At 45.8% G+C, this 7,978-nt stretch overlaps 1 protein-coding gene across 3 annotated transcripts in view; it reads right to left on the reverse strand.

Moving 5' to 3' along the window:
• The window catches only part of LOC109918260 (E3 ubiquitin-protein ligase pellino homolog 1), a 50,463-nt gene extending 46,276 nt beyond the window's left edge, over nucleotides 1–4,187 (reverse strand). For 2 of the 3 annotated variants that reach the window (XM_048601026.1, XM_048601024.1), the window contains exon 1: nucleotides 4,033–4,187. The gene's annotated coding sequence lies outside the window, so the exon portion shown is untranslated. Of the gene's footprint in view, nucleotides 1–158; nucleotides 301–4,032 lie in introns of those variants that run through there. The other variant, XM_048601025.1, reaches the window with a different exon arrangement.
• Nucleotides 4,188–7,978: the final 3,791 nt, after the last annotated feature.

A 7,978-nucleotide genomic window follows, 5' to 3' on the forward strand; every position in this document is an offset into this window, starting at 1 on the left:
TGGGGGTGGGGGTGGGGCGGAGGAGGGGGCGTGTTGGTGGGGGTAGGGGGGTGTGTTGGTGGGGGTGTTGTCCGGGTCCCGGGGCTGCCTGATGTCTCTCCTCACACAAAGCGGCGGGGACGGTTTAAATGTGAGGGTGAGGGTGAGAGTGAGCTTACCGCCGCGCTGGCCCGGTCCCAGTGCCGCTCCATGGAAAATGTGAAAATTTAAAGGCGCTCAGCGAGGACCCGGGCCCGAGCCGCCATTTTGTTTTAGGACCTGACATCAACGCGCACAACGCATGCTTCCCCGCCCACTCCGGGCATGTGACCTCTAGGCCCCGCCCCATTCCCTACCAGCTGGAACTACAGCCCATGGTCTATCAATGAGCCATCCACTTTCCTGTGTGCCTACAAAACCCCCAGAAGGAGCATAGAATCTGTTACAGGCCTTTGAAACGAAGATACCAACAATTCCACGTGCATAGAGTTTTGCTGAAAATTGCAAAACAAAAGCAAGCTGAAAAGTGATACCCAGATATGAAAATCTCAGTGGTTCAGAGCTGGAAAAGCTATAGACATCTCTTTGCTAGAGGGCTATATAAATGGCAGTGGGAAGAAAGGTTGACCAGGATGGTTGCAGGCCAGTTCCACTGATGGGTGAAAATGGTGCGAGACAGAAAAGTGTGGCTGCATTACTGCACACCCCCAGGCAGAGAGAGGCTGCAATCAGCAACAGCACAACTCTGCTTTTACAGCATGTATTGCAATAAATTCACCCAAATTCAGTTACCAGACACATTGAGATAACCCCAAGTGCACACTATTCCCATGGGATGTGGATGTCACTAACTGGGCCAGTATTTATTGCCCCAGGGAAGGTGGTGATGAGCCACCTTCTTAAGCTGCTGCTATCCTTGTGGTGCAGGTACATCTTTAGTCAGTTAGAAAAGAAATGTGTATATATTGATATCTTTTCAATATTTGTTTGAAATATTTATTCATCAACTAATAGAAGTGCACTTTTTAAAATATGAAATTTTATCAAATAACTTGCAGTTGACTGGGGAGATACAGCAGACAAAATATTTGGGTCTACAATTCTGTCACCAATCTACAAGATTTAACACTACAAAGCCTTTAAATAAAATCAGAGAATGCTGAATATACTCCACAGGTCTGGAAACAACCATGGAGATAGAAACAGCTCATGTTTCAGGTTAAAGACACTTTTTGTCAAACACTTTCAGCATATGCAATATTTCTCCATATCAGCTGGAAGTTGATTCACCTACTGCGATCCTTAAAATCTCACTATTAAAGAAAGTAAAAAAAATCAATATTTTTTAGAAATATAAAACTGGACACAATGAAATAAATGCAGGACAGTTAGCTCCAACACAAATAAAATAGGAAGCCACATTATGCATATTATGACCGCAGTATTGACATTGACAGGAGTCCATTCAGCCCACTGTAAACAGATAAGTAATGACAATAAATTTGTTCACCACATTTCTCTTCCAGCTGCTGTACAGAGGTGTTCATACCAATTGTAAATCTACCAGTTCTGAAACCACATTGAGGTTCAGGATGGATGAATTCAACCAGGATTTACAGTCTGGCAAGAGCAACAATTGAAAATACTTCTCCTATAATGCTCCATAGGAGTGCTGAAGAAGGATCACATGACCTGAAACGTTAATCTGCTTTCTCTCCACAGATGCTGTGAGATCTGCTAAGTCTTTTAAGCAATTACTGTGGCCATCCTTGTTCTCATATACATTCACAATCTTTGTATCACACATCCTGCGGCACTGCCTTCTCCCTCCAGCAGCAATAGAAATCCACATAGAAGCTGCAGAAATGCCAGGTTCCCATGCTCAGTGAACTCAGCATTGCCAATTGGAGCTTTGACCGTGGTAAGTGAAAAACAGCTTTGTTCAGCTTCTGTGCTGTGGATTGTGGTCCATCTCTGCCATGACAGGCCGACTTCCTTCAGTGACTGTGTTCTTCCTACAGTACAACTCAAGGTAATGTTCCACCCATCTCTCCAAATGTTTAAAGTATTTTCAACAGAGCTGTTTTCTTTGCTGGTGGACCTCTTGACTTTCTGATTCCATCAAACATGCCTCTGACCTTCCTAGTGTTGAAGGACATCTGAATATTTTGGCAGTTGTACCCAGTAGTCATTGGCACAGTCCCTCGAACTTTACTTTGAGCAGCTCTTACTGGATTCAGAGTTTCTCACTTGGATCTCTCTTGTAATTAATGAAAGCAGACTGTTTAGCTTCTATGATGTATTCTGTGACAATGGTTTGAAGTTAACATCAGTCAGCATTTTCTACTCGTTTCCCACATGATGAGAGTGCATATTGTGCATAGTGTCTTGAAGTATGCCCCATTTTGCTCCTTCGCTCTGTGTGGGAATGCCAGAAAGTGCCTGTTCTATTAAGTAATGGAACTATTGGTTTTTGTTCTGGGTCAGCAGTATGACTGACATTGATACAAGGACAGCATTTCTGCTTTGAATGGAAAATCCTTGAGGGTTGCAGCCTCATCGTGGTGCATTAGCGGGGAGTGATCTGTATCATAGTCAGCATTGTGGTAGCAGCCTGTGCTGAGAATGCTGCTCAGAGAGTCATGTCTGGTGATGATCAGATCCAGCTGGTCCCAATACCCTGATCTCGGATGTCTCCAGACACCCTGTAGCATGGCTTGATCTAAAAGAAGGCGTTAGTTACACAAAGCTAATTACAAAGATCGAGTAATCTCTTCCATTCTCATTTATCTTTCTCAGACTAAAGTGTCCAGTAGGAGGGGGCCATGTCTCCAGTGATTCAGGCACTAGAAAAATTGGAATCCAGACAATTCAATGTATCTGCAGTTGCTCAGCGGGTAGCATGCTCATCCTTGAATCGTGCGGATCTGGGTTCAAATCCCACTCCAGGGTTTCAGCAGAAGGCTGACATTCCAGAGGAGCACCCCGAGGGAGTGCTGCACTGTCAGAGGCAGTGACAAATTGAGACCGTCGCCTGATTGAAGAGAAGTAAAGGATCTCATAGCTTCTTAAAGTAGATCAGTTATCCCTACTGCCCTAACCACCCATATTAACTAAAGGTGGTTTTATGGCGGATATCCTATGCTGGCTGAAAAAATAAGATACCCAGACGGATCCCATTTTACCAGCACTGATTCTTAACCCTGAGGTTCTGTGAATTCAGATGAATATTATTTGAGGATTTCTGCCTGTCTGCTTCAGACCCTACCACCCTCTCGGTGAAAAATGGTTTCCCTTAAGCCTTCTACTGATTACCCTAAATCTGTGCTGCCCCCCTCTCCCGCATCCGCCTGAGAAAAACAGGCCCTATTCTAACAACAGCACAACAACATTATATGGCTATCATTGGTTGCTGTTTTGGGATCTTGCTGTGCGCACGCTGGCTGCCTCGTTTCCTACACTTAGAGAGGGCGACTACACTTTGAAAGGCATTCTGTTGACTGCAAGACTCTTCGACACGTGATAAGCGCTATAAAAATGCAGGTCTTTCTTTTTAATTCGCTTCTTGCAGTCGCTGTGAATCGTTAGCCTTTTTAATCAGCCCCGATACCGACTGTATTGGGAACTCGCTTCCTCAGCGGCCAACATTCCGCAGCGCAGCGCAGCGCTGTCAATGGGTGCCCGGAATCATTGCTGTTTCTCGGTGTGGAGCGTGTCTCTGGCCCCGGAGCTGGAGGCGCCTCTTTGTGTAGAGCAGCAGCCGGAATGTGCCCGCTACCCCACCCCCCAACCCCAGCTCAGGGGGCCAGCAGGAGGCAGAGAGCGAGAGAAACACACTCACAATCACAATCGGCTTGTACAAAAACACACACAGTACTGTACAAATCACACACTCCCAGTCCTGGCCACATAAAGCCAGTGAAGAAAATGAAAGCTTCGCTCCGAACATGGGGCTTCAGATCGGAGCCAATGCAATCACTAAAATTCCAAACACACCCAGGCTGGAACATCCCCTTCTCCCCCCAAGGAAGCTACAAGACAACTTTCTCTTACCAGGTTCGGTTTTGGTGTCAGTGTGCGGCTCGTTTCTTTCCTTTTTGGTTAATGCGCAAACCCCAGCCGCTCGCCAACTGAAACCTCCGGGAGATGGGACCTCTGTGTGTGTGTGTGTGTCTCTCTCTCCCTCGCCTTCCTGCAGCCTGGCTCTGTCTAACCCCTCCCTCTATCCCTCCCACAGCGGAGCCCGAGTCAGCTTCAGCGGACAGCATCCTGGGAGCTCTAGTTCACAGTGAGCCAGCTCCCCCCTTCCCCCCCTCCCCCCCCACTTTCCCCTCTCCTCCTCCTCTCCCTCTCCCTACCCCTCTCCCTTCCTCCTTCCCCCACCTCTCCTCATCCCCCCCTCCCCATTCAGCCCATTTGTCTGTACCAGCTCTTCAAACAAGCATCATTACCTAATACCAATCTCCTGGTTTCCCCACCCCCCATACCTTTGCACACCATTTTATCGGATGCCCTCTGCAATTCCTAACTGAACCTGCCTCCACTATGATTCCAAACAGTACTACTCACTGTGTGAAAAACTATTTCCTCACATCACTCTTGCTTCTTTCGTAGTTCTCGTTAAATGTAGGCCCTTATACTAGTGGAAAGGGCTTCTCCCTATGTACTGTATCTTGCTCACTCATAATTTTGAAAACCTGAATGAAGTGTCCTGTTAGCTTTCTTCTCTCCAAGGAGAAAAGTTCCAACTTAGATTCATAGAGTTATACAGCATTTTATCAATCTATCCTCATCACTGAAGTTTCTCATCCCTAGACCATTCTTGTAAATTGTCCAATGTATTCACATCTTTATTACAACATGATACCCACAACTGTACACAGTGCACCAGCTGAGGTCCAACAAGTGTCTTGTACAAATTTAACCTCACCTCCTTGCTCTTGTACTCTATGCCCCTCTTAATAAAGCCAAGGACACTGTGTGCCTTACTTGCTGTTCTCTCTACTTGTCCTGCCACTTTCAATGTTCTGTGCACTTAGACAACCAGGTTCCTCTGCTCCTGCACCTGTTTAGAATTGTACCCCTTATTTATGTTGTCTTTCAATGTTCTTCTGACCAAAATGCATCACTTCACAGTTCTCTGCATTGAACCAAACATGGCAGCTATCTGCCCACTCCAACGAGTCTACATTTTTCTGCAGTTCTACACTACACTAAGGCCACTCACCAGAAGCTGCAAGGAGACTTCATGATCAGAGAGATTATGAATTTATCACTTAAAGATAGAAGGGGAAATTCCAGACAAAACTGATTCACAATCATCTGAGTGAGAGGTACAAAATACAGACAGGATTCCTGTCTCCACAAACAGGGGCTTAATCTGACATGTACTGATTGAAAACCCAGGGAAAACACAAACAGGTAGCAACTTCAAAAAAGAGAATTGCAGGTAGTCCTCCGATAATGCAATAGTTGCATTCTTGTGTGACCTCGTGCTATAGAAAATCTCATTATGGGGAAATCGCTAAAAGAGAATTACTTTACCTGTACAGTAGAAAGTTCGCGTTATCCAAACAGCGTCCACTATTTATCAATCGCGTTACAGCCAATTTGCATTAATATCTGTACATTACATCGAATTAAATAACATTTACAGCACTAATGGGCCACTCAGCTCAACTGGTCTGTGCTGTTTACTTCCACACTAACCTCTTTCCACCCCCTGACTGATTTGCTCTGTCTTCATTGAGATAACCATTAGTAAATCAGTCCTCTTGGGCTAGACTGACACATGGTTCACAGGTAAGGGCTGAGCCCTGCCCTGTAGAGGCTGCTCCCTTATCCTGAATTGTCTCCACTTTGAGAGTGTTGTATCTCTGCCTCTATTCCACCAAACTCTTTTACATTACACTGATCCCTGTAACACAGCCGTCTTGCATGGGTTATTCCTTCCTCACGGAATCTCAGTAGCATGTAACTGCTGACATCAGTGTTACAGCACTGTATCCATCATCGTGTTATTAATATGTGCATTCTCTTTCTGCTCCAATTCCTACTTCTCCATCTGTCAGTTGTCCATGTGTTCCTTTCTCCCAACTGTATTTTCTAAACATCTCCTTAAATGTGTCGATTCTATTTATATTGATCACTCCCTCTGGTAAAGATTATTCTCTGAATAAAAGCTTTTCTCTTGAATTCCCAATTGGATTTATTAGTGAATGTCCGAGATCACCGTTTACATTTTCAAAGCAGAAATGTTCCTCTGTATCAGCCTCACTCCTTTGTTCATTACATCTCACTCTGTGGAATTCTGCTCCAAAACTACTTTTTCCTCTTAGTTTCAGAAACTATTTAAAGTTTTTTCCCATTGATGGGTTCCTGGTTTTAATCTGTTCTATCCCACCTTGTTGAGCACACTTGAACTGGAAATGCATATGAGAAAGAGAAATAGGAGAAAACACGATGGAATTGAATTACAAATATGTCACCTGATGTCATATCTGTTAAAGAAAAGGACATCCTCGCTTTAAAATTCTGCACATTGCTTCTAAGTTAAACACGTCTGTTCAAGATGGAGGCCAAAGTAGACTGTGTCAGTTAAGAAACAGTGGACTGTTTCAAAGCCAATTGAACAGTGCGCCAGTCTCAAATAACAAAAGAGAGACTCTTAGAGTGCATCTAGACCTGGGCAACATGACAGATCCTTCTAAAATGCAAAGTAGTGTTTCCTGCCTCAATAGACATCAAAGTAGGGGAATTTGAATCTTCAACTATGGCATTTTAAAAGCTGTAACAGTCATAGTCATAGAGTCATACAGCATGGAAACAAAATCTTTGGTCCAACTCGTCCTTGCTGACCAGATATCCTAAACTGATCTAGTCCCATTTTCCAGCATTTGGCCCATATCCCTTTAAACTCTTCCTATTCATATACTCATCCAGGTGCCTGTTAAATGTTGTAATTGTACCAGCCCCCACCACTTCCTCTGGCAGCTCATTCTATACACGCACCACCCTCTGCATGAAAAAGTTGCCCCTCAGGCACCTTATAAATCTTTCCTCTCTTACTTTAAACCTATGCCCTCTAATTTTTGACTCCCCTGCCCTGGGGTAAAGACCTTAGCTATTCACCTTATCAATGCCCCTCATGATTTTATAAACCTCTATAAGGCCACCCCTCAGCCTCCGACACTCCAGGGAAAACAGCCGCACCCTCTCCTGGAATACTGTGTCCAGTTCTGGTCATCCAATTATAGGAAGGATAGTATCAAGTTCAAGATGGTTCAGAAGAGATTTACCAGAATGTGAGTAGTGGCTGGAACATTCCCCTTTCCTGGGATGTGGATAGTGGCTGGAACATTCCCTTTCCCGGGATGTGGGTAGTGGCTGGAACATACCCCTCTCCCAGGATGTGCATTGTGGCTGGAAGGTCCCCCTTGCCCAGGATGTGGGTAGTGGCTGGAACCTTCCCCCTTCCCGGGATGTGCGTAGTGGCTGGAACATTCCCTTTCCCGGGATGTGAATAGTGGCTGGGACATTCCCCCTTCCTGGGATGTGGGTAGTGGCTGGAACATTCCCCTTTCCCTGGATGTGGGTAGTGGCTGGAACAGTTCCCTTTTCCGGGATGTGGGTAGTGGCTGGAACATTCCCCTTTCCCGGAAGTGAGTAGTGGCTGGAACATTCCCGTTTCCCGGGATGTAGGTAGTGGCTGGAATGTTCCCTTTCCTGGGATGTGGGTAGTGGCTGGAACATTCCCTTTCCCGGGATGTGCATAATGGCTGGAACGTCCCCCTTTCCTGGGATGTGGGTAGTGGCTGGAACGTCCCCCTTTCCCGGGATGTGGGTAGTGGTTGGAACATTCCCCCTCCCCAGGATGTGGGTAGTGGCTGGAACATTCCCTTTCCCAGGATGTGAGTAGTGGCTGGGACATTCCCCATTCCCGGGATGTGGGCAGTGGCTGGAACATTCCCCCTTCCCGGGATGTGCGTAGTGGCTGGAA

This window comes from Rhincodon typus, chromosome 9, assembly GCF_021869965.1.
Source record: "Rhincodon typus isolate 14 chromosome 9, sRhiTyp1.1, whole genome shotgun sequence".
Lineage (NCBI taxonomy): Eukaryota > Metazoa > Chordata > Chondrichthyes > Orectolobiformes > Rhincodontidae > Rhincodon > Rhincodon typus.